We start from the raw sequence: 26,823 nt of genomic DNA, 5'->3' as shown, positions 1-26,823 counted from the left end.
ACCTATACCAAGGCGGGTTCGGGGAATCCCAAGGAGGGATAGTTGTCAAACAACCGGAGACCAGCGTACCAATCACAAGACCCATCATAAATTCAACACCGGTTAATCGACCTGTATAGATAAAAAATCTTTGTTTAATCATTTATTGCTTGTACATCCGCATCGGCATACATTGGAGGCGTATCACGTGGGCTGGCCCCATCAAGTGGTATCAGAGCAGGAAGTTGAAGAAATCAGGATATGGAGGTTCAAAGATGAAGACGTGGAAGAGTTGTGCAAAGAGGAGCAGATGAGGGCTTGAGGGAAGAATTAAGGGCCCTTACTTTTCGCTTGGAAGCAATGGAGGCAGGAAGGAGAAGAGACCCCGAAATTGGGGATGACAGTGAAGAGGAGGCAGTAATTGCTACAGACGGATCAGATGAAGAAGCCCCGGAGTTAAGACTGTTGAGATCGGTATTGCTAGCCAACAACAAACCCAAACCTGAGATTCCTAACTATGATGGAAATCTATCTGCAGATGTTCTGCTGGATTGGGTAAGTGAGTTAGATAAGTATTTTGAAAACGAAGAGATCAGTGAGGACAAAAGAGTCAGATTTGCTGCAACCAAGTTAAAGGGACACACCGCTTTGTGGTGGGATAGTGTCCAGGCAGACAGGAGGAGAATGAACAAGCTACCGATAAGGAAGTGGCCAAGGATGGTGGCAAAACTGAAAGGAAGATTTTTGCCTAAAGACTATCAGGTTGAGCTTTATCGACGGGTGTAGAATTTAAGACAGAAGGGTATGACCGTAAAGGAATACACAGAATTTTTTTATCGTGTAAACTTGAGGGCTGGTTATACTGATGATACTCCAGAGAAGACAACGAGATACATGAACGGTTTGAGGCTGGAAATACTAGATGAGATCAGTATTCTCTCTCCGCGGAATATAGAAGAAGCATTTCAGAGTGCTGTAAAGGCTGAGGAAAAGATTAATAGGAAACAGAATAACAGGAGAGGACAAGGAAATGGTAGAGGATGAGGATAGTCCTACGGCAGAGGGAGAACTGCCACCAACAGCGAAGAAGGCAGCAGCTCCAAAACTTCAGGGACAGCAGAGAAGGGAGATAGCATGAGAGGAGGTCAGCCATATCAGCGAGGAAGAGGAAATGGTCGAGGAAGGGGAGCTAATGTCCAGTGCTACAGGTGCCACAAGTGGGGGCACAGATCCTTCGAATGCCTGGAAGCCGAGCACGCTGGCCAGAGGGGAGCATTTGTTGCGCAGCCTGAGGAAGCTGAAGCACCGCCCCAGGAGGTAGAAAATGTGGCAGAAATAGGAGAGGCTTTGGTTTTAAATAAAGTATTTTTGAAGCCAGCCAAGGAGACGGCTGAGCAGACCCAACAGAAGGCACTGTTCCGAACAGTATGCAAATCACATGGAAAGTGCTGTAAATTGATCATAGACAGTGGGAGTACAGACAATTTAGTTGCCACCGAGATGGTGGAGAAGCTGGGATTGAAGCGACTTAAGCATCCCATGCCTTACAAGGTGTCGTGGTTGCAGAAAGGCCACCAGCTATTAGTTGATGAATAGTGTGAGGTTGAATTCCACATTGGCAAATACCAGGACAAGGTTTTCTGTGATATCATGCCAATGGATGTGTGCTATATACTGTTGGGGAGACCGTGGCAGTATGATCGGAAAGTGATGCATGATGGGAAGATGAATTGTTACAAATTTGTGAAAGATGGAGTCAAGTATACGCTTGTACCCATCAAAGAAGAGGATACAGCAGAGGCAAGTGGAACAAAAGCATTACTGGTAGGAGGAAAACAGTTTATTAAAGAGATTGAGGAAAACAAAGTGAATTATGCAGTCGTGAGGAGAACTAAGACTGTGTTGCTGAACACAGAAATGTCAGAATTGCCTACAGAGATTCAGGAGATGTTAGAAGCATTTAAGGACATTGTAGTCGACGACTTACCAGACAAGTTGCCTCCCAAGAGGAGATTCAGCCATCATATCGACTTCATACCTGGAGCAAGCCTACCAAATAAGGTAGTGTATCGAATGAGCCCCAAAGATAATGAAGAGATTCGTAAATAGGTGCAAGAGTTGCTAGATAAGGGGTTGATCAGAGAAAGCTTGAGTCCTTGTGCGGTACCAACAGTACTCGCACCTAAGAAGGGTGGAGAATGGCAGATGTGTACGGATTCACGAGCTATTAATAAAATCACTATTCGGTACAGATTTCCCTTACCTAGAATGGATGATATGATGGATTGTCTCAGCGGGGTAGCTTATTTCACGAAGATTGATCTGAAGAGTAGCTATCATCAGATCAGGATCAGAGAAGGAGACGAGTGGAAGACAACCTTCAAGACCAATGAAGGGTTGTACGAGTGGCTAGTCATGCCGTTGAGTTTGAGAAACGCTCCTAGTACTTTTATGAGGTTGATGAATGAGATGTTAAAAGAATTTATTGGCAAGTTTGTGATAGTCTATCTTGACGATATTTTGATTTTTAGCAGAATGAAGGGAGAGCATCTTCAGCATGTTCAAAGAGTGCTAGAAAAGTTACAGCAGAACAAACTGCTGATAAACGCGGAAGATTACAGAGAGGCCAATCTTAAGGCTACCCAACTTTAACAAGATGTTCCAGGTTTGGTGTGATGCAAGTGGGATAGCTATTGGCACTGTGCTCAGTCAGGAAGATAGACCAGTGGCATTATTTAGTGTGAAATTAAATGAGAGCAGGCAGAAATATTCCTCGTATGACAAGGAATTTTATGCCATGGTCCAAGATTTAAAGCATTGGAGACACTACCTGCTGGGCAACGAGTTTGTATTATTTTCTGATAATTCAGCGCTGCAATATGTAATGCAGCGGCACAAATTGAACCATAAGCATGCCAAATGGGTAGAATATCTGCAGAGTTTCACTTTCATGCTAAAACACATCAGTGGGCAAGCCAATAAAGTGGCAGATGCCTTGAGCAGAAACGCTTTGCTCTTACAGGAAAGTACAATATAGGTGATGGGATTCGAACACCTAAAGGATTTATACCAGACCGACACAGACTTCAAGGAAGCCTTTGAAGCCTGCCAAAATCTCGTGCTGAGAAATACAAGTCCATGGTTGGACTATAATTTACAGGAAGGACTATTGTTCAGAGGTGGAAAGTTATGTATCCCGGACTGTTCGATGAGGGAAAACATTATACGGGAGAAACATAGCGGAGGTCTAGCCGGTCATTTTGGCATAGACAAAACTTTGGAGTAGCTTGGACACTTTTATTACTGGCCCAGAATGCGCAGGGATATACAGAGATATGTGAACAGGTGTAAAGTCTGCCAACTGGCGAAAGGACATAGTCAGAATACTGGACTTTACACGCCACTACCTATTCTGAGCAGGCCATGGGACTCAGTCAACATTGACTTTGTCTTGGGACTGCCTAGAACGCAGCGGGGGTATGACTCAGTGATGGTGGTGGTAGACAGATTTTCAAAAATGGCGCATTTTATCCCTTGTCGAAAAACTATTGATGCCACGTATGTAGCTCTCTTGTTTTTCACAGAGGTTGTTAGACTACGCAGCCTGCCCAGATCTATTGTTTCTGATAGGGACGTAAAATTCACAGGACACTTTTGGCGCACCCTATGGAAAAAGTTGGGCACGCTATTGAATTTTAGCTCTGTGTATCATCCGCAGACTGATGGACAAATGAAAGTGGTGAATAGGAGTTTGGGAAATTTGTTACGAAGTTTGACCGGGTAAAATTCATGGTTATGGGATCATGCTCTCGCTCAAGCGGAATTCACTTATAACGACTCACCAAATCGTAGCACCGGACACAGCCCATTTCAAATCTTGTATGACATGCATCCTCAGGGAATACATGAACTGCGAGATTTGGGAAAATTGGAGTGGAGAAGTGCATATGGAGAAGATTTTGCCGAAGCGATGAGTGAACTACACGAACAGGTCAAACTAAAGTTGGAGGACAATGTGCAGAAATATAAGCAGCAAGCAGATTCAAGGTGGAGAGAAGTCCAATTTAATGTTGGAGATGAGGTCCTTGCACACTTGTGCAAAGAAAGATTTCCTAAGGGCACATATAATAAGTTAAAATTTAAAAAGATTGGCCCCTACAAGATTTTGCGTAATTTCTCAGCCAACGCCTATGAAATCCAGCTGCCACCTGATATAGCCATATCACCTATTTTCAATGTGGTGGACCTGTTCGCATATACTGCCCACGCAGAGGAAGACAGTGTGGTATGGCCAGAACGGGATACCCAAGTTGAAGACAGTTCTTGGATGAGGCATATGCCTTCGGCTCAACCTCATGAGATTGAGGGGATTCTCGATACCCAGGTAGCCAAGAAGACACGCAGGAAGGAATATCTACGATACCTCGTCAAATGGAAAAACCATCCAGTTGAGGACAGTTCGTGGCTTGACGCGGCGCAGATACAGAAGGCTGGCTATTCTGTGGAGGAGCTCATGGAACGGAGCCATGATTTTCTCTTACCTTGGGAGCTTGATGCAAGAGCATCTGGCTGACAAGACAAAGACAAAATGAAGGCGGTATGGTCTCTGAAGGGGATGGAGGAGTTAACTCACTGAATGGATAACATGCTTGTTTTTTTTTTTACTATTTTTATTTCATTAAGTTGTCTAAGTTAATTTAGTGAACAGTAATTAGCAACAGTAGGAGTTAGTTAGTGACACTGTTCTAAACAGTTAATTTACTTTTGTTAAAAAAATATTGAGCTACAAAGAAAAATTATGTACAAGAAATAACTGATGTAACTGATCGAACATAACTAATAGCAGTTGGTAATATTTCCTAACAATGTTCTTAAAGGAGGGACAGAACACAATGTAAGGGTTTGACTATCAGAGAAATGAAAAAGGAGGAGTCGTAGTTTTTTTTTGTGCATATTTCCCCTCTTCTACGTCCCTAAGACTATTTATATTATTGGTATAAAATTACGTTTGTTTTATGCACCGTGGAGACTATTGGTAAAACCCTTACTGGTTATAATGCGACCGGAGTGATAACAGCAACTAGAGGAAGAACGTAAGCGCAGGTTGCAGGCAGATTCAACCAAAAAAACAGACTTGAAACCACATATATAAACGAAAGCCAAGAAGCCGGAATTAACAAGCAAGACAGCCAATTAAATTCTGTAATCGCCAGGTATGCGAACATACAGTCCATACATTTTCATAATTGAATCAATATAAACGAAAAGATAGAATTCTGGTTCTTTATACGAATATATATATTCTGTTCGAAACAAAAAGAACGAACCCATTCTATAAATAAATGACCCATGCTTATGTCAAAGCGGGAACCAGACACAATAACCCTCGACCCGTTACAGTAACCAAACAACACTATCAACCTACAATGGAACCATGTATAGAAAGTGACTCATAAAACAAAATACACCAACCCTAACAGCCATAGCATGGCACCGAACAGAAACAACTAGCAAACAGAGAATGACACTACCCGTGTCCAGTTGGAGCGGTCAAGTTTCCAAGCGCCGAAACCCTCAAGCGGCCACACCTGCAACGACAATCAGCAAACGGAATGAGTGTCAGTAGAGTCAAGGGAAGAGAATTCGAAACTTAACAAAATAAATACATTACAGTTGGTTTGTTTACCTGATGAAGGCAAGCCGCAACTGTAACAACTCCACTAGGTTCCCCTGCTCACAAGGAGCCAAAACGTTAGGCGACTGAGAAAAAAGGAACAGACACCAATAGCATGGAACAGGCGGACTTACCTTGAGAGTGGCGAAGAAACCAGAGAAGTTTGGCATCGTATGTCTACCAGGTCCGTGGAAAAGTCGAGCTTGGGACCGGAGGACCGTTACAAGAAGCAACACAACTAGCAAACGACTGCAACAACTGTGGGGAGCACAAGCACCGGGACTGCATACCAAGTAGAAAGGAGCGCAGAGACACAACAGCCAATTACCATCACACAACAACAACCAACTCTTGGCATAAACAGGAAAAGAGCCGAAGCTTACCAGGTGGATATAACCCTTGCCGAACAAGTGGGAGAAACCTCCAGGTCGAAGCTTGAACCAGGGGAACGCAACCACAAAATCCACATTGAAACCGCGAAGAACTGTCGAGAGCACATAGCTCACAGAACCAAAGAATGACAGAGTGAATAGTCTGGGCACGAGTTAGTGAACACCTATACCAAGGCAGCTTGAGGGAATCCCAAGGAGGGACAGTTGTCAAACAATCAGAGACCAACATATCAATCACAAGACCCATCATAAATTCACCGCCAGTTAATCGACCTGTATAGATAAAAAAAACTCTGTTTAATCATTTATTGCTTGTACACCCGCATCGGCATATGTTGGAGGCGTATCACGTGGGTTAGCCCCATCAGAAAATTGTTATCAATGTTCAGATTTAATATTAAGAGTGTGTTGCCTTGGTAATTTATGGATTTACAGTCTCAAATTCTGATATATTCAGCCTAAAAGGCATTATATGTGATATGGGCAAATTTATACAGAGGAATTTAGCGACTGTGAGCTTTGGGCAGAGCTCTCAGCACTTGTTTTGCAAGATTGGCTAAAGCAAACATCAACTTCCTTTTCATCTTCATTTTCAACTTCATCTCATTCACAGAGCTGTAACAAACAAAAGAAGGTGGATTTCACATCAAACTGAGAAAGCAGAGAATGACATGATGGCTTTTCACCATTTCAGATCAATCCTAGTTGGGGCAATCCTTAACTTGATTGTAGATTCTGGTCCGGTTGTCGGAGGGTCGGTCCCATGTCCAAGAAACATAGAAAGGGCCAGTCCCATTTGGAAGAAACATAGAAAGGGTGAAGATGCTTTTTTTACTTTGGTTTAGCTGCTTGTGTACATAAATATTGTCGAAAATTATTGCAAACAAGCCTTCTATATGGGTTTACTTGTTTTTGTCCCTTCCTCGTGATGTGATCGAATTCTTTCAGGTTGCATTGATTCGAAGATACCTTCTGTGAATGGAAGAAAGAGAAATGTGATAATCTTTCTATAATGTCGGGGCTGGAAGAGATGGATATTGATTCCATAAGTTGGACAAAAAACAATTGCATGAAATGGTCGGCCTGCTTTTAAAGTAAGATAGAAAGGGATTTTGTTGTTTTCATGCCATCATAGCTGCATCTCAGGTAACCGATGGCGATACTGTATACTAGCATTTGCATTGGGAGGTGCAAAGAAATGTCGATAATCTGTGTTGGGTTTTTTAAGGATGGAAAAAGCCATTGTAAACTGAGTAGTGTAGTTGAACAATTTTGGACGACTCGCCAACATTGAGAAAATTATTCTAATGTTCACAAAGAAATGAGCCAAGAATCAACCAATATGAATGGAACACAATAAAAAGATAATAGCTTCAAAATTTTGTAAGGCTTAATCGATTAATTTTGTTCTCATAAGGAATGACACTTCTAAGTAGCACATTAGCAGCCTCTAGTTTTTTAATTGGTAAACATTAGTATTATAATGTTGTTTGAAGTGTCTGTTAGAAATAACAACATTACAATGGATTTTGTAACCCTATGAGTGTGTCTGTCAATCACACGAAAAATGATGGAAGTTTATAAAAATTGTTTGAAGATTTCAATTTTTGCTCCCATCATCTGTTGGAATCTTCGAAGATCAACATTGTAAGATTTGGATGTCACATCAATCAACCAAAAAAACAAGTACTTTTTGTCAATTCATTGGAAAAAAACATGAGAAATGGCAATGCCATCCAATGCGATGGGAAATATGAAGTGAAAATTGTGCTACACAACCTTAAGGCTTCATTTGAGAATTCTAAATTGGTTACAATGCATTTAATCACTATAAATATGGCACCAATTATGTGTCTCATATTCAAACAATTTAGAACGTTTGATTGAAATAACACACGTGCTATGTATTGCATTTAAGATGTTATATTATATTGAGAAAATGACCATATATATACTTGTGCCGAAAACAAAACCAAACAAATTTAATGAATAATCTAGCAGGACCAACGATTCCTCCAAGAACAAGAAGAATCAAACTTAACGAAAACACCCCAGGTATATATGAAAATTTGATTAACTATGTAGAAATTGATTTTCAAACCCTTATGGTTTATAGTTGACAAAGAATAACAGCAACAATACAATTTTTGTGGGCATGAAATTGCACCCGAAAAGCATCCATATATATAACAATAAACACTCCTAAAATCTACAACAAGAAATTCGTTATTTATACGAAGGCTAGAACTAGAGATGAACAAAATAGTTTGTTTGCAAGTATGGAAAAAAAATTATGGGGATAAAATAACTAGCCTATTTACTTAGTTGAGGCAAGCTGGTTACAAAGAATAAAAACCCTTTTATTGGATTCCCTTATATTGCTACCTTCTCAATTGGGGCAAGCATGATTGGTAACAACATTGCTGTATTGGATGTAGTGTTGTATAAATATATAGGCTTGTACAAAGCTGAGGGTTAAGAATGAAAGACATTCAAGCAATTGCATTTTTTTATAATCATTCAATTGAGTGGACCATTACTGTTTCAACATTGCTAATCCATGTCTTGTCAACATTGTGAAGGTACAAAATTTGTAATCCAACGATTAGTGTCGAGGTTACCATATATAATATTGTGAGTTGAGTTTTTTTATTGTGGTCACACGAATAGGAAGAAGACAAAATCTATTGAAACAATACTAAACAAAATCATAATAGTGCAATTTCAATCTGCCTAATCACGCAAATCAGCTTAACAAGTGGGAAAGAAACCATATTTAAATTTGATGTGTTATTTTTTTGGTTTCAAACTAAGAACATATTCAAATGGTTTTCTGTAGCATTTGTTAGAACATGTATAAGATGAAATTTTGGAAATAATTAATTGTGAGCGAATTCAAGTGTTTGAAAGGTTGTGGTATTCAATGAAACACACCGACATACATTTGTAGGAGAGTTGAACATGGTTCCATCTTGCATGAATAATACTAAAGAGGTAAAGCTTATAAAACTTATTAGGAATGAACATGGTTGCATGTTGCATTATAATGAAATAGCATGAAACAAGTGGAATGTTGTCATTAGAAGCAAAATATTGGGAATTTTGGTTTGCATAGTCATTTCATGGGTATATCACAAAAGTTAAAACTCATTGTGATACGTCAGAAACATAGCCATGGTGTTGTGAAAGGATGCAAAAGTAAGTACACATACTTATTTTGGTAGCATATCCATGCAACATTTTTTTTTCTAGAAAGAGTAAACATGTGCATAGAAACCTGTTAATTATCATTTAAATTGAAATGTACAGTAGAAGAGGTTCATTGGAAATGCATTCATATTCATGGGTGGACAAAAAACTATTGGTAGTATGGTTTGTTCCATATTAATTTCTAGAATCTAATTGTTGGTTATCTTTTGCATATAAAGTTCCGGATTATAATTGTTGGCTATCCATGACATGAAAAAGCAGACAAACATGTTCTATTTAAGAATGGAAAATTATGTTGGCAAATAGACAAGGAAACAGGGAAAGCATGTAGTATGAATGCCATGCAAGTATGGGACTATTCTATAAGAGTTATTGTAGAGTGGGTAGAATTTGATGAAAAAACATGTATTGTTTGCTATAAAAGTAGAAGTATGTAGCAGAGTGGTGAAAAAAGATTGAATTCCTTCAACCAAAGTGCATGTTGATTTTGACTATTTTTCCTGTAGGGTAAATGACTAGTTGTAAATACAAGGTGATGTGTGGCATCTACAACACCATTTGACATTTAGATTTGGGACGGGATTGAGGTAATATATGCAAAGTTGAATGTTTGCATCCCTTTCATGTACATGGATGAGGACATGCATGAAATATTTAATCCTTTTAAGTAGTTGGAGAGTTGGGCGCATCTAGTACAGTGGCAAAGTATGAGAACGTAGGAATCGGGTCTGTATATCTAAAAGAGAAGACTCTTGTTCATGTCTATGATGGAAAAATGTGTAAATCACAGAAAGATATTGTGGATCCATTTGTTTCTGCAAACAACAGGAAAGCATGTAAGTGAACAAGTATAAATTCATTAATTGAAAGGGAAAGCATAGAAGAAAAAAATATGACTAACATTTTGAATTAAAAGTATAGTAGAAATAGAATAGGTTAAAAAAACTTACATATTTGAAGGTGTTAACATGAGAGAATAGATGAAAAATTTTCAAATGGAATGCAAAGGAAGGAAAGTAACCAAGAAGAGAAGGCCTTCAAGCAGGTCGATTCACAGATTTAGAGGAAAGTTATGCTTCTTCTTTTTTCCTGCGAAGGACATACGAATTATCTTGCATGTGTGCGTAGCATGTGAAGGAGAAAGATGGAGAAATGAAAAAATCATTCAATTATCTAACTCTAGATATGGTTGTGAATGTAAGGCCCTCACGATCAATGTTTCCAATGTCGATTGTTGCCTTTTGTACTGTCATGCCTTGTGATTTATGGATTGTTAGGGCCCATGCAATGCGAAGGGGAAACTGTCTTAGAGAACCCCTTGTTACAGGGGAGATGGGCACACATTTTGGATTTGAGCCATCCCATGTTAGACCTTTGTAGTGCATGAAATTGACCACAACAAATGAGGGGAGTTTTGGAGGGAGAAAACCAATTGTGTAAGGAATAGCGACAACCTTCCCGAGAGAACCATTCACGAGGCCTGCTTCAACCCACAATTTGCTTGTTAGAATGACATGTTAACCAATGTAGAGAAGCACTTGTGTAGAAAGTTGTTCATCTTCCTGGTTGGAGGAGGGCATTTGTTTCCTTTCCTCGGCACAACAATGTGAAATAGGTAGGTTCAATTTCTTGAGCATGGTTTTATTATGTAGCACAACAAATTCATTAGTTGCATAGAGGTGAATAGAATTAGCAAATTTTGCTAGCTCATCTTCTAGAAGATTATTTTTGAGCATGCCATTAGAAGGTTCCAATCATCCAATGAGGGGGTTGCATTGCGAAGGCTGGAAAGGTGTTTCTGAAATAAAACTTGCGTAGGACTTGTACCTTGTTGGCAGAAAATTTTGGAAAGCGTGACAACGGTATCGAAGCTCTGCCAAATAGCATTGCCACGGGACATGCCTACATACATTGGTGTATCTTTAACAAGTGGAAATTGCGTGAGGTCTCCCACAAGGATTATAGATCGACCACCAAATGGAGTGTTTCTATTGGATGGAAGGCCTCTCATAAATGCTTATCAATTTGAGCAAGCATTTTAGGACCAATGAAGCTCCGTTCATCAATGAGAATGTATTTTACATGACGGAGTTGCTCTTGACAGTTTACTAGGGATTGACCTTCCAAAGGGTGCATATAGGAGACAGGGATGCGGAGGCCAGAGTGTATGGTTAAAGCATTGACTTGGAATGTCACAACACCGATCGGAGCAAGCAAGAGTAGTTGGTTTTTCCCATTGACAGACTTGGATAGGAAGGAATTTTTGAGGCAATCAATTAGGAAATATTTGTTGGTGCATTAGGGGCATTTTGAGGTCTAAAATGGGCCTGTAAGGATATTATAAAATAATAGTGGAAATAATAAAATAAGATTACATTATATCATCAAATTTCAGAGGGAAAAAATATAAAACTATTTTTTCAACTTGTATTTTCAACTTATCTCCCTATGGGTTTACTCATATTTCGAGTGGTAACACTTGTTGGATGAAGAATTTGATTCCTCATCCAAGGATTACCCATGTTTCATACTTTCGATTGACCTTGCTACACGAAAAATGAGAAATACATGAAAAACATCATTGCAATAACATCTTTTCATGTATTTCTCATTTTTCGTGTAGCAAGGTCCATCGAAAGTATGCACCATAGGCACTCCTTGGATGAGGAAGTAAATTTTGCATCCAACGAGTACTCTTGCTTGAAATTTGAGTAAACCCTTAAGGAGATAAGTTGAAAATATGTGTTGAAAAAGTAGTTTTATTATTTTATTATTTTTAATTTTTTACTCCAAAATTGTGAATCATCCCACATGGTTGACATCATCATCTTAGATCCTATTGGTTCTTATAAAGTTTATTTTGGTTATACATTTTTCTTAGGAGGCCCATTTTAGAACTCAAAATTCCCTTAATGCCAGCAGTGTCTTGGATGAGCATCCTTAATGGTGTGGTGGAACCATTGTTGGAGAAGTGGCAAAAAACCAATATTGAATGCCATGAGTTAGCTTGGGTACAAGGAGGAAAGGGAATGTGGATTTGGAGAAGGAATTTGGTGGAGTGTTGTGGAAGAGCGGTTGAATCCTATGAAGCAAATGGTCATTTCATGCAAGTGCGAATGGATAAGAGAGTGGTACCAATTATGGTTTGCGTCAAAGTCACGATGGCCAAGCATGTCAAGCTCATCAAGGAGGATGTTGTTACCTGTGTGGAGTTGAGAAAGGAATTTCTATTCTTCCATGTCTATGGTGGGCGGGAGGGGGGGTACATTGCATCAGGGGAGTGATCGTTAGAGTCAAACATGGGTGGTTCTAACGGATCTCAGTGAACATGCCATGCTTGATACGTGTCGGAAATTTTCTCCCAATGAGAAACAATTGCCTCATCGATTTCGCCAATGTCATTAGGAAATCTATGAAAAGGTAAGTACAAGAGTAGTTCACTCCAGTAAAAGTCTACATACGATGTCGAATCTTTATTTGGGATTGCAGTGTATCAAGGAATGATGTGCACAACCATGGGAGGGAAAATGCGCTTCCACGACAATGTTTTCCCATGAGAGGAGAATGACCAGTCCCATGTGACTTCAATAAGTGGAAATGACTCTAGTAAATGAGGTCTTTGCATGTGTGAGGTGATGAAGGGTGTTGTTGGAATATGGGCATCTAAATTGTTTGAAACACATCAGATTTTTTTTTCTTAACATTAAGGGAGACAAAAGAACAGTTTCATTGGGTTAGCGGTAGTTTTTGGAGCATATGGCATGTTTCTTGTGCACCAATGTCCCTATTAGAAATAAGTTCGGTAATGAGTTTGTGGAGGATAGACACAGTAGGTGCGTCAGAGGGGGAACTTTGTGAAATTTGTGCAAGAATTTGGTGGCAACTTTCAGATTTTGCCTCTGCTTTCACTGCATATTTTGCAATGTAGTTGAATACAACATGGCATGAAAAAATGGGTTGGAAGTCAATGTTGGCCCTCCAAATTGCAAGCATATGAGAGTTGTGCACATTTAGCTTGTCATCATTTCTAGCAGGAGTGTACGTTTTCCACCCATAAGCATCGATTTGGAGAGAAGAATTTTCACACAATTCCTAAGGGGCTGCATAGCAGCAAGCAAAAGAGTTGTTTTTTTTGTGAAGAAATGTAGAGGAATGAAATTTTGTGTGCCTTTGGACGTAGTTCATAATTTCCTCGTAGTCTTGGAGTTCATTTGATGCAAATATCTCATTTGTCGCGAGGAATGGATCACGTATAAATGAGCAATGCAATCACAGAGTCATGTTCTGGAGAGGCTGAGGGTTCCAAGCGGTGATGTAGGTATCGAAAAATGTTTTGCCCACACGAATGTCTGCAATGTTAGCCCAATTGAGAGCATCCATATTAGGTGTTTCTTCAAACCATAGAAACCCATGTACATTTGCAAAGCCTTTATGCTTCCATTCATACCTTAGTAACAAAGACGAAAAGAATTAAGAGGGATGCATGAAAAGGAAAAGTAAAAAAAAAAAGAAAACTGATGTGTAAGCAATGGTAGAGCCATACCTACACCAAAAATCCCTTACAAGGAATCCTTTTGTAGAACCTCTTCTAAGAATATTTTGAATCTGCAATGGATGTATTGAGATGCATGATGTGGGTTTGTAACAATGTTTTGGATTCTCCATCGAGATAGATCTTGTGCATTAGATGGAGGATTGGAAGGCGTGGCCATATGCAAGTCATGTCATCTGGTATCAGTTGCACTTAGTGCAAAGAATAAGGTAAAGTTACCGTATTTAATGATCATGTCACTTAGCTCCCCTCTAGCATTGGTCCAAAAACAATGGCTCCTGTGAAGGGATGAGCCGAAGAGTATAATCTGGTCCGGAATTGTTGAAGGCGGAAGCTAATGAAGGTGGAGGCGAAGGTCTACTACGGTTGTTGGTAAGGTATTTACAAGTTCCCTTTTAATGAAGACATAACTAGTTTCCTGGTTTCGATGTCACATGATAAGGTTGTATAGGTAATACCGAAACCTAGGGTGTTGGCCAAAGTGATTGTCATGGAAGCGCATTAGATGAAAGGCATGTTCTTCCATATCAAATTTTGCAATTCTTGGTTGGTTAATCATCGCATCTTCAGTGGGGAAGAGGGTGGGGAAGGCCATGGAGAACAGGCCCTCTGTGTTGTATTCATTGACTGAAGAAATCTCAATGATGGGCCATTGAAGTTAATGGGTGGGTGTGGAATTGGAGGATTCTATGTAGGCAAGTATCTCATCATTTTATGGATGAGAATTTGGTAAAGTTGCCACAAAGGAGGATGATTGAAGGTTAGACAATTTTGGGTGGAGAATTTCATGCTCAAGATTTTTAGAGAGGGCTTCTTGGGGTCTAATGGAATTGGGGGAGAGATGACATAACATACCAAAAACATCTGAAGGGGAATTAGGCAAAGAGGAAAGTGCAAGCGGGTTAAGTTTTACATCTTTGTAGTATGGGTTGTTTGCTAACTTGAACTGTAAATATGCGAGAATATGTGATCTACTAACAAAGAATTCATAGGATATGTGGTCATTGTTGGTTTTATTTACAACAAGGATGTCTATTTCTAAGAGCATGTGAGGAAGGGAGGTGACAATGTTAGTTATATCTTGATGGAAGCTAACAATATGGCCAGAATATTTGAATTTCTCTCCATGTGCTTGTGTTACTTGAAGAACGGGGTTGACACAGGAAATGAGTATCTCTTCAACTTTATTTAGTAAAGTGAGGACATGGGGTTGGGTTCCTGGGGCTATGTTGTTTGAGGAGGAGAAGTGATGGATAGGTAGCTTAGAGGCACAACAAGAACAAACAATGTTGTCATTTCTTTTTTTTGTTTTCACGGATGGGTAAGTTTCATGACAAGTGGAGTATACTTGTATGGGGCTAAGTGCATCAATTATTTCGTGAAAGCGACGAGGTGCATGATGGAGATGGTTTTTGGGGAATTGTTGAGTAGTTGAAGAGGAAACCACAAGGGGGGATGAATGCACATGGAAAGTGGGAGGTGACAAGGGCATTGGTTGGAATTGAATAGGAATCCACATGGGGGGATGACTGCACATGAAAAGTGGTAGGTGACAAAATGACATCGATTGGAAGTGATTGGGAAGTGATTGGACATGGAAGGGAAAGATGAAGACTTTAGGTGGATGCTAGGGGAGGGAGATGAACCTGGGAAGGAAGAGCAATTCGGTTTGGGTTGGTTTGAGAGAGAAGGTTGAATCAATGATTGTTGTAGAGAAGATGATGACGTGCATTTATGTTATCCTTGTTAAGTGCCTAGTGGTGTCCTATTGTTCCTTATGTGCATTATTCACTAGGGTGGGTTTCATAGCTGTTTCAAACAAGAAAAGTTGTCTCAACATCAGAGGTGTAAGTGAAGTAGGAGCAAGGGCACGTAAAGCATGCATGGCAAGTTTTTTTTTTCTTCCTGCTTATTTAAAGTTGTGTTTGTTTTATTTTTTTACTTTTGTTGTGTTTTGTTTTGCAATACAAAGTATAGTAGCATATATATGGCGTGAGTGTTTCTTTTAGGGAAAGTGTATGCATTATGTAACATGATGAATGCGGATTGCAAGTGCAGTACGAGGACAAGAGAGAATGATATTTGTTTTGTTTGGTAGTTAGAATTTTTCGAAGTAAAGTAATCCATCCTGGGATGTTCTAATTATTATTAGTAATTGTAAATGCAACCACATGATGCATATTTGGCCTAGACTAAAGGAAACCCATTTTTGCATGTGACCATAATTAGAAGCATTAGGTGTGTATTTCTTTTCATATATAGCATATCATATTCATATGTGCATATGAATAATGTGTGTGTGTTGAAAATAAACTTACATGATGAACAAGGATCTAAAAAGAAAGTGAGTGAATGGCCATGTATATAGAAGAGACATTACAAGTGAGAAAATGGGCATGTATGCAAGTGAGAAAAAAAAAAGGTGGCTACCCATTTTTTCATGAGAACCAATTCACTTGAGAGAGGGTGCATATAGTAACAAGAAAGCAATGAAAAAGGCCAAAGGATTGTTGAAGATGAGGTCTAGAAAAAGTAAAGTTTGAATTGCAGACAAGAGGGTTCAATAAGGTGCAAAAAGGAAACTGGGGCTTAATGAGAGTGAAGGGTGCGAAAGGAGTTGGAAATCAGGAAAGGGAGGGGAATAATAGCGAAAGTGTTTATAGATTTAAGGATGGGAATCAATAGAGAGGGGGGAGCGGGGGGGAGAGTATGGGAAGAAAAGTGTTAAAGGGAAAGGGTGTATATAGTGAGAGATGGGGAATAGCGAGGGAGAGGGGAGAAATATATGTTTATAGGAAACAAGAATTTTTTTCGAGGGGGAGGAGGGGGTTGAAGGTATTGCAAGAGGAGAGATGACACGGAGGCATAAGGGAGTTCTTTAGAGTGCATGAGGGTTGGGTGGAGGCATTCAACACCATTGAAAGTGTACGTTTTGACACCTAGTGTGAAGAGGAATCGACATGATGTGACCCCATTGGATATGTATCTGACAGTTCCTAGCTCACTTGAAAGGAGGAAAAATCCTTTACAGATATGCCTAAAAGGCCAAGGGCAACATCGTCAAAAGAAAACACATTTTTTAGGTGGCCAGTGTGGTCGTGCAATTCAAGCCAGAGCACATAGTGATAGTCACATTCGAGGAAGGAGCCTTCACATTTTGAGCAATGCCATGTCTTGTCAGGTTGTTGAACATCTTTTTTCATGCATTGCAGCCCATCAACGGTAAGGGGGCATGCGAGGAAGTAGAATTCGTCCAAGTCATTTGTTGTAACAATAACACAGAGGGTAACCCATGCAGAGATTTCAATGTCGGGAATTGCAAGAATGGCAGAATTTTTTTTTGTTTGCATTGGCCTGTTGGCTATGCCAGTGTATTTCTGGCTAAGTGACGGAGAGGAAGATATGATGCCTTCTTCTTGAAGCCATTTCTTGAGTTGGTGTGTTTCAGAGATATCTAGATCTATAATAAGGCAAGTCATCAGTATAGTTCTTGTAGTTCTCCCATTGAACTCGACAAGCTGGCCCCCTTTAATCGCAAGGACTAGGATGGTACGTTCCATGTGGAGTTTAGAGACCATGAGTCCTTCAGTGTGGCAGTGTTCTCCCCATAAGGTGACATCGATGCTACTACCAGACTTGTCACTCAGGGAAATAGTTTTTCCAGGAGTTTCAAAACCATCATGTATGCGAATGATCGAGGAAGGAGGTTGAGCTAACGACATCAATAACATCAACAAATGAGTCGAGAGGTGCAAGTTTGAGTGAAATTATTGGCACAAAATGGAAGGTATGGGAAGGTATTGTTTGGTCTCCATCTAAAAGGTGAGATACATTTTATGTGGAGAAGAGGAGGATTTCGAAAGAGTGTTTAAGATGGTTGTACCTAGGGTTCGGTACCTTTATGGAGCCATTCGGAATTGTGTATATTTTGCCAAGCTGGATGAGAGCATGGAGTGAGACTGCCATGTCATTAAATGCAGATACATGGATTTTGTCGCCATCACAATCAACAAGGTCAAACCGAAAGGATTTCCCAGAGTCGCATGCATTGGTGTATGCTTGAAGGGTTGTTTTTGCGAGAACTCTACCTTGGTTGGACTAAAATGTATGGGTTGGGGTAAGTGCCTTAAAAGAGAGAGTTGTTGTAGATGAAGCAAGCAAATTTTTGAAGTTGGTGGATTCTCTTTCAATGGGGGGTGTTTGATGAAAGGGAAGAGACAATGGATGAGGACGAGGGCACATGGAGAATTTGTTCAGCAGAGAGAATAAGAGGGATTGGCTCACCGATCAAAGTTGTCACACAGTGGAGTATTTCAAGTTTGAGGAAAAAAAGCAACCTGTAAGAAGGAGCATATGTGAGTGTAGAGGGGAAGTAAAACAAGATAAAACAAAAAAGATTCTAAATCATACATAGAAGGAGAGGAAAGCCAAGGAAGATTGGGTAGGATTCCCTGTGCGAAACATACATAATATGATGTGCATATGTGCATGAGATTTTTTTTAAGAGCACGATAGATACTATTTGAAAGTATTCATTTTTTTCAAATGCATCATGTGAATAAGGAACCAAGACCGCATCGCTATGAACACCATCAGAAAGGGAGACATGGTAGCAAGGGGTTGACGTCCTAGCAGGGCATATTTCTTCGACAACAACAACCTGGAGGATTGGCTGCATCTCAGTAGAGCCAACTAACAACAATGAAAGTGCATTAGTAATCAAGGTTGGTTCCGTGGTGATATGGATTTGTTATCGAAAGAAAGGTGATGCAAGAGAATATCAATTGTAATTGTAAAAAAGTGAAGAAAAATTTGTGTAGTAAAAAGAAAGGAAAAGGTTAAAGAGTTTATCTAAAATGAGATGAAGCAACAATAGAAATTGAAGGGAAAAGTGTGGAAGATAAAGAAACATGAGGGGGAAGGAAGAATAGGAAAGAACAAGTGCGTTACAAGAAATGAATAGATAGCTAGACTATTGTCCTTATAATTTGTGCAATTTTCATGTGACAAAGTTAAATGTTTCACCGGTCAGAAAGAAAACCAAGAAGAAAACAACACCCACCATGATATTGTTATTTGTTGAGTGAAGGACAGTTTTGGAAGGAAGAGAGGAAGGGGTAGGCAATTTGAATGAGATACCTAGCAAACATTGAGGGCTTGTTCAAACAAAGAGGTTTGGCAGTAGCAAGGCAAAGTAGGAAGCATTTTTTTTATTATGGTTTTTGTGTGTAAATCAAAGTGTCTTTCTCAACTAATGACAATTACAATTTTGCACCCTATTCAAGCGACCTTGCAACTTTTCAGATGAAATGGATCTATGGATGAAAGCAAATAAAAGTAGTAAAAAAAAAAGATAGGCTAGCTTTTTTTATGCGAGAGAAAATTTCTGACTATATTAAAAATAAAAGAGCATGAGGCATTCTGGGAAGAAAAGAAGTGAGAAGGAAAATAGAGGGTACAAATAATGGAATAAGATATGTTTCTAGATAGCATGTAACACCAGTTAGATAGCAACCATAAATAGTGTAACATAATAAGAGATAACAACCATAAAGGAAAAACTTCCACAATAGGGGAAAAGCAATGTTAAAATAATTTCCTAAGGATAGGAAAAGTGTACATGCATACCTTCTCAATATGTAAAAAAGAAATGCAATAAAGAGGAAAAGCCAAAGACTTGTACCTATTAGCATGGAATAGCACAAGATATCTCGCCAGGTCAAAATAGATTTGTGTTAGGTAAGTGGTATTTAAAAATGACAAGGAAAATGACTAAACTGGTTTGACAAATTAATGCCTCTAACTGTGACATTTGTAAAATACCATGAATCATTTATAAAGTAGCATCAATTTTTTCCTCCAAAAGAAGTGAAGTTATAAAAGAACAATATGAAAAAGGGTTAGTTGTATGCAAAGGGGAATAGAAGGATTCCTTGTCCAACAAATTGTGCTCACTGTGAAGCTAACAACAAGATGTGAGGACATTTTTAATTAGTAGAGCAATGAAGGAGGACATATTATCCTTTTAGAATCACATGGAAGAGGAAGACATAGTGTCAAGTCACTTGGGATCTTTTCTCAAAGGTATGAAAAATGCAATGTCCAATCTCATTATTGTAGAAGTTTTGAACATTATGCATATGAATGTAGGAAAAAGAATGGTATGGATAAACGAAATGCAAATTTCATTAAGGAAATATTTGAAAAAATAAGTGAAGAGAATCAATTTTTGTTGCAATATAACATAAGAAATAAATGGGTATGGTAGTAATGATGGTTGTAGCAACCATCACTGAAAAGGAAAAAGAAATTGAATCACTAAAATTTGAGGTGAGAATGTGAAATAACAGCGAAGTATCAAGCATGAGTAAAGGAGTTATCTCCAGTTGCACCAGCCAGGAACCAGTTTGGCCAAGTAATGCCTCTAAGTGCAACATTTGTAAAATACCATGAATAATTTGAAAAGTAGTAGCAAATTGTTCCTCCAAAAGAAGTGAAGTTATAAAAGAAAAATATGAAGAGGGATCATCTGTATGCAAAGGGGAAAAAAAGGATTTCTTGTCTAACAAATTGTGCTAACCATCAAGATAACAACAAGATGTTTTTTAAAATAATTATAATAGTAATTTTATGAAAGACAAATATCAATATTTTTCAACCGTTGACAGATATATCGAACTCTCTACTTCTAAACACAGAGTAAATGATGCCAAATGAGGGTTTTTTTCAACCCTTGATAGCTATCTCGAACTCTCTACCTCTATGATAAATTTCTATCCTTGCAAGAATTTTGTTACCTGTAATGACTGCTGGAAATAATTTGTTGCAGGATTTTAATAAATGCTCTGTCATGGCTCTTCAAATATTGCTTTAGATTTATAGTTAGTTTGATCAATTCTAGATCTTCAATCCTCATTTTCACTGGGCCACTCTGATTCCTTCAATAGGTCAGAGTTAACCTTAACTCTAGGTCCTCTTGTGCTTTGTTTCTAGTTTTTAGTTAATATATCAAAGTTAACCTCTAATTCTTTTTGTGCTCTATTTCTAGATGTCAGGTAATACGTCAGAGTTAACCTCTAATTCCTCCTGTGCTTTGTTTATAACTATAGAGTGAAATTGGTAGCACAATTATTATAATTAGTTTAATATTTAGACTTAATTATGCTTTAAAATATTACTATGAAATGGGCTTTAAATAAGCCCATCATCTCTGATATGTAATGATAGCACCTCTTGTGATTTTGAACACAAAATATGATCTACAACATGATACATATGGATTTTAGATGGATATGGGGTTCAGATAACATTTTGGTTTGTCCGTTCATTAGCATGAACTCTTCCGAGCATGAACACTATGAATAATACATTTCAGAAATATTCATTTGTCAATATGGAACAAAAGTGCGATGAATATACACAAGTGATTCAAATTTATGCTTATGTCCATAGATCAAACACCAATAATATGTTGTTCATCAGGGCTATTGTATTTAACAATTGGGAGACATGTCGTGACATGAGAAGCATGAACTTCTAGTACTCATTAAGGCTAATATTTTGTCTATTGTGAAAAACACTTGGACTCTCTATTCTCCACATATTATCCCTGTGCCCATAAAAACATAGTTGGAATTATTTTGAGACGTTATTTTAGCATGACTTTCGCTACTGTTGGAAAGTTTGTGGGAAATTTCTATCTCCAGTCTGGGGAACTATGAAAATTGTCTACAAAGTTTGGAGATATTTTCCTAGTACAACAAAGAGTATTATATAGAGACAGCCTTTCTAGAGGATTTTCTGGTCATGTTTCAGAGTAAGTGTTCTAGTTTTGAATCTTGAAATGTATAGTCAGTGCTTGTAAGGTAGCAACACACATGCTACCATCGGAAATATGTTGCTATCAATATGAAGTTGAGAAATTGCTTCCAAGTGTTTTCATATATACATGTTAGTTGTCTATGCAACAACAAACATGGCATCCACAGCTGGTAATTGCTTGGAACATAATTAAGATGAATAAAGAAATTAAAGAAATAGGTCAAAGGAGGAACTTGGATGTTGTTGTATATACATAAAGCGCAAGGTAAATGTATTTCCCATGCATGCATGTTATGGAGAAGAAACCATTGAATCTCATTGCATTATATCCATTGCATTGTTGCTTTGTGTGTTGTTCCAGAGAGAAAATGGGTGTGTTTCCATGTGTGGGTTTGTTTTTTTTCATTGTATTATTCTCAGTTAAAGCATGGAGGCCATGGAATCAATATTTCAATTGGAATACTACTGCTTTGGGACTGGGACAATAGCCCAATAAGGCATATTTGCAGTTTGGGACTTCGAATAACAATGAAGGGTCCTCGCTATATATGAATATGAGGTACCACATGTGGCTTGTGTTGACTTATGCTATCAATGTCCATACAATTTGGCACGGTAGGTGGAGTAAGAAGGAGAAGAGGGTTATTAATGAGTTTCTTCTACCTATCTCTAATAATACAAAGAGCCCTTCTGTGGGTCAGTGGTGGCAAACATTGCAGCTATATACTGACCAGACTAGTGCTAAATTAGCATAAATATAGTGATTACTAGTCAGCATGATGATTACTACTCCCATGGTAAGGTACTAAGTAGGCTTACTATTCAAGAAGTGATAAAGAATGTCATAACCGCCAAGAGTATTCCCCTTCCCATTGATTCCAAGAATAGTATTTACCTCCTCCTCACTTCTGGTGATGTTGTTGTCCAGGACTTCTGCAGAGATGTCTATGGATGTCATTATTTTACATTCCCATCCATGTAGGATACACATTTCCTTATGCATGGGTTAGGAATTATGGAAAATAGTGCCTGGAAGTCTGTGCTTATCCTTTTGCAGTGCCAAGCTACATGACTAGAATGAAGGCATTGAAGGCACCTAATGGGGATTTTGGTATTGATATGATGATAAGTGTGATTTCCCATGAATCCCCTGATCAATTCCTGGTATGATGGTGAGGATCCTACTTCTCCTACTGAGATTGCAAATCCTTGTGAAGGTCTTTATGTGACTCGAGGAGGTGGATCTTACATTGGACAAGTCCTGACAGACAAATTTAGGGCTGATTACAATTTCAATGGCATCAGGAGGAAGTATTTAGTGCAATGGATATGGAGTCCTATTTTGAATGTAGGCTTGATATCAAATGCATTAGATAGTTGAAGATGTTGTAGTGCTCTTGTTAGTGGAAAATGGGTTTGCTAGTGTTATGGTCAGACTTAGGGGTTTTTATCAAGCCTTACTATCACAAATTCTATTTGTGGGTTGGATCTAGACAACTTATTCATGGCTTCTTTATTGGTATAGACCTCAATATGCCTTAGGATTATTGTACCCAATAATGCAGCAAAGTGTTGTGGAACAGTGGAGGCTCTAATCCCATTTTTATTTCTTGACAGTATGTACTAAGTGTTCTTATTTTAATGGTCATCCCACTCTGTTTGCTTGCGTGTATCTATATAGCTATATCTATTTAGACTATTCAGAGAAATATTAAACAGAGAGCATTTGTCTATATAGCTTGATCTATTTATATTATTCAGAGAAATATCGATCAGAGAGCATTCATGTCTATTGAATTTTTAAGATCTATTTTGATTAAGTAAATTAATTATATATTCACATCAAATTTTACTAGAATTTCCATTTATAGTGACTAGGTTTCTAGAATGATGTCAATGTTGCTTATTTTTCACTGGTCAGGACTCACTTGGATACATTTTGTGAAATTTAGAAATGGAATTTGTTGCTTTGAATGGTGTTTTAATCCTCTTGACATCTGCATAAACTTTTAGTAGATATAGGGGTATTGGTTTGACATATAAGATATGAATGGCTAAATGGATGTTACACTAAAAAATGTCACCTTGACTACTTACAGTTAGTATGGCTCAAATCAACAGTCATACTACCCTCTTAGGCAGGTCTCATACCTCTGTTATCCATCTCAAACTCAAAGAAGAGAGAAAGTCTTGTAAAAACTATGTTTATCTCTGGGGTCGCAGGTTCTCTCAAGCCTTAACTGCGGGGACGCTGGCAATGTTCACAAAGTCTGTGTCTTTGGACGCTCTGTATGTCAAAGGACAGGTGCGTCCTTCTGTAAAAGGCAAAATGCGCAAGTTTCATCTTAAAAAAGTTACTTGTGGTTACTTCTAGAACATTCTAGAGGTCGGTTTGATGAAATGGATGCGCCTCCAGTTGGTTCATGTATCTCTATTAAGGGGGAACTTATCCCATCAATAAGGGAGCTATCCCACCCAAAGAGGGGGATGATCCCATTGATGGTGGACCTGAATAACCTCTTTACAGCACTATAAATAAAGGCATTGAGCCAGAAGGAGGAGAGGTTGGAGCTATACATTTTCTTTGGGTAAATGCTGCAGGATTTAGGTCTTCCATTAGAGCCTTTGTAAGGAGAGATTGTCTTTACTTGATTCTACTTGGAAGAGGGTGAGCTTTGTCAAAGTAGAGGAAAACCCTTGATGGACCCTGGGAGGAACTTGCACAACACCAAGGCCAGGTTGTAAGAGTTTCTTTGTTTCGTTATTAATACAAACTGGTTTATTTTTCTCAATAGCTTGTGTTAATGAGTTATTTCATGTGTTCCTTGGTCTGCATGTTGAATATATGTTTTATTATATGAAATGCAAGTGCTTGGTAATTGTTTGATTGTTTGTGGTTGCAGGAATTGACTTGAAGGAGGAGCTCATCCGGATCGTCAAGAACGGACCTCAACAACAGCGTTTTGGAATAAGGTAAGCCTAAACACTTGTAGTTTTCATATTGTAAAAGGTGTATTTAGAGAAAGATCACTCCATTTTGTCTTGTTTGTCATTAGAATGTCTTAGACTTCTAGGAAGGTCAGCTGTGTCCGCACCCTTGACCAATTCCGTGTGACAAATTGGCGACTCCGCTGGGGAATCCATTAATGAGAAAGTCTTTTCCTTTGTGTGAACTTTGCTCTGAGAAAATCATTTTTATTTTCTGGTTTTTGACTGTGAGAATTAGTATTTGGGTGGCTTAGCTTTAGATTTAGTTAGATTTGGTTTTTCTTCATTTTTCCAGAGAGACGCACCCTCTGAGTTCTGCACAGTGCGTCTTTGGACGCGCTGTTGCCGTCTACACAGAGCGGGCCCGCGCCTGTTCTAACAGGTTGCCTGCGTCTTCCTGTAGAATTTAAGAAAATTCCATTTTTGCTTTAATTGCTTTTAGATTTTGATTTTTCTTAGTGTTTCCTGCCCAGATCCTTTAGTACCCTGTCAAGAATTTTCACCTGAACTTGTTTTGTGAGCTTTGAGTGTTTTAGTGGATTTCAACGAAGTTTGGGCCTAGGGTTTGATTTTTGAATAGGTCTTGTAGTGACTTTGATAGTAGAAAGTTGTCCAACCTTAGATCTCTCTGGTTAGTCAACCTTCTTAGAGGTCAGACCTGTCGTAAAGTCTCCTTGTGTGAGCAACTTGCCATTTGAGTTGTTTTGGGTCAAATTTCGAATTGCTTGTTTATAAAGTATTGATTTCCATTTTACAAAAAGAACAAAAAGATTAGAGTTTTGTTTTGGCTAGTTTTTGGTTCTGCAATAAGCTAGTCCTTGATTTGATTGTGATCAAGTAAAACACCTTAGAATAATCATTGTTAGTTTTGGCCTCGTTAAACTTGCTTAGAATAAATTTGCTTTTAGTTTGCTTATGAGTGGATTTTCATAGATTTTAATAGTTGTTAAGATTGATTTTTTAGATTTATTTGCTTTATTAAAAGAAAAATACAAAAACATCTTCTTTAAAAAGTCTTGTTTCAAGTAGCTTTTTGTTTTTGAAAGAAGAAAAGAGTTTTTCGTGCATGTAAAGAGAGGTTATGTTTTTATGCTTGGAAAAGAAAGACGAATTGTTTCTTTGATTGTCTTCAATTAAGAAGTTGCTTTTATAAAGATTGCATTCTCTCAACTTTTTAGTTAAGCAATTCATCGAAAAAGTAAAGTAGTGGGTAAATCATCCTAGGTGCATTTTGTAGTGGTTTCGAGTCGAGTCAACACACCACTGGTTTCACTTCCATCACCTTTTGACTTAAGAAACAACCTTAAAAGTAACGCTTAAATTAAAATCAATCTAGTAATCTTTATTTTTCTAGGGCTCTGAAGCACCAACATAGCTTAGGCTAGGGTCTTGGAGTAGGTGAGTACTTAACTCTCCAAGACTACAAAACCAAACAGATAGTTTATCTTGAGTAGATTAAATCCAATTGTTTCAGTTACACTCTGGGAAAGCTCCTCTTAAAGGAGAAGCACGAGCTCGTGTCCGAACCAGTGAGGGGATCATTCCTCCCTCGTTGGGAACGACGCCAGACAGTACGTATTACAAACGGTAAACCTCGGATTAACCATTGTCGAGGAGCCAGGGGTCACTTATCGGTAAACCTTGGATTGTTGTCAAGGAGCCGGTAAGGGGATTGGAGCTTGTTACTCTGCCCTTGCGTGCTGTCGGAGTTTAGACTGTTCCCCCAGGTGTAATTGTTGTGATTGGTAACCTTAGTGGCCATAATCTTTAGGGTTCTACCGAGGTGACGGTGGAGGGAAGGTCCCACTGTACCTGGAGCAGACGTCGGTTATACTCACTTGGATTTTCCGGGGGGTTCACTTCACTTCGAGACGGTTAAAGTGGAGGAACTTGTGCCAGTCTATTCATTAAGCAGGTTGCCGGGGTAACTGTTCCACCCGCCATTTCTGTACTGAATCCTGCGAGGTTGGGCCTAATCACCAACTAGCGCTTTTGGTCCGGAAGACTACTGTTTGTGTGTGGTTTGACGCTCTAGATTATTTAGGCGTGTGCTTCAAATTTGTTTGCTTCTTTAGAAGACTTTAGGTGGTTTGATTTGAAATTTTTTACTTTGTTTTCGTGTGTTGTAGTTAAAATCTTTAATTGTGGCGGAATTACCGAGACAGTCCCGTAGACTTCGGGGCAAGTCTCCTGAGATTGTTACCGGA

General features: G+C 38.8%; 1 pseudogene; it reads left to right on the top strand.

Moving 5' to 3' along the window:
- The first annotated feature begins 1,896 nt into the window (after positions 1-1,896).
- On the top strand, positions 1,897-23,009 carry LOC149207406 (protein EXORDIUM-like 3 pseudogene; annotated as a pseudogene).
- The last annotated feature ends 3,814 nt before the right edge of the window (positions 23,010-26,823 follow it).

The sequence above is a fragment of the Pinus tabuliformis genome, chromosome 1_2 (assembly GCF_031772625.1).
Source record: "Pinus tabuliformis cultivar Carrire ecotype Pingquan chromosome 1_2, CPIR1, whole genome shotgun sequence".
In the NCBI taxonomy this organism is placed as follows: domain Eukaryota; kingdom Viridiplantae; phylum Streptophyta; class Pinopsida; order Pinales; family Pinaceae; genus Pinus; species Pinus tabuliformis.
The sequence above is the reverse complement of the archived record's forward strand: the minus strand, read 5'-3'. Positions and strand labels throughout refer to the sequence as shown.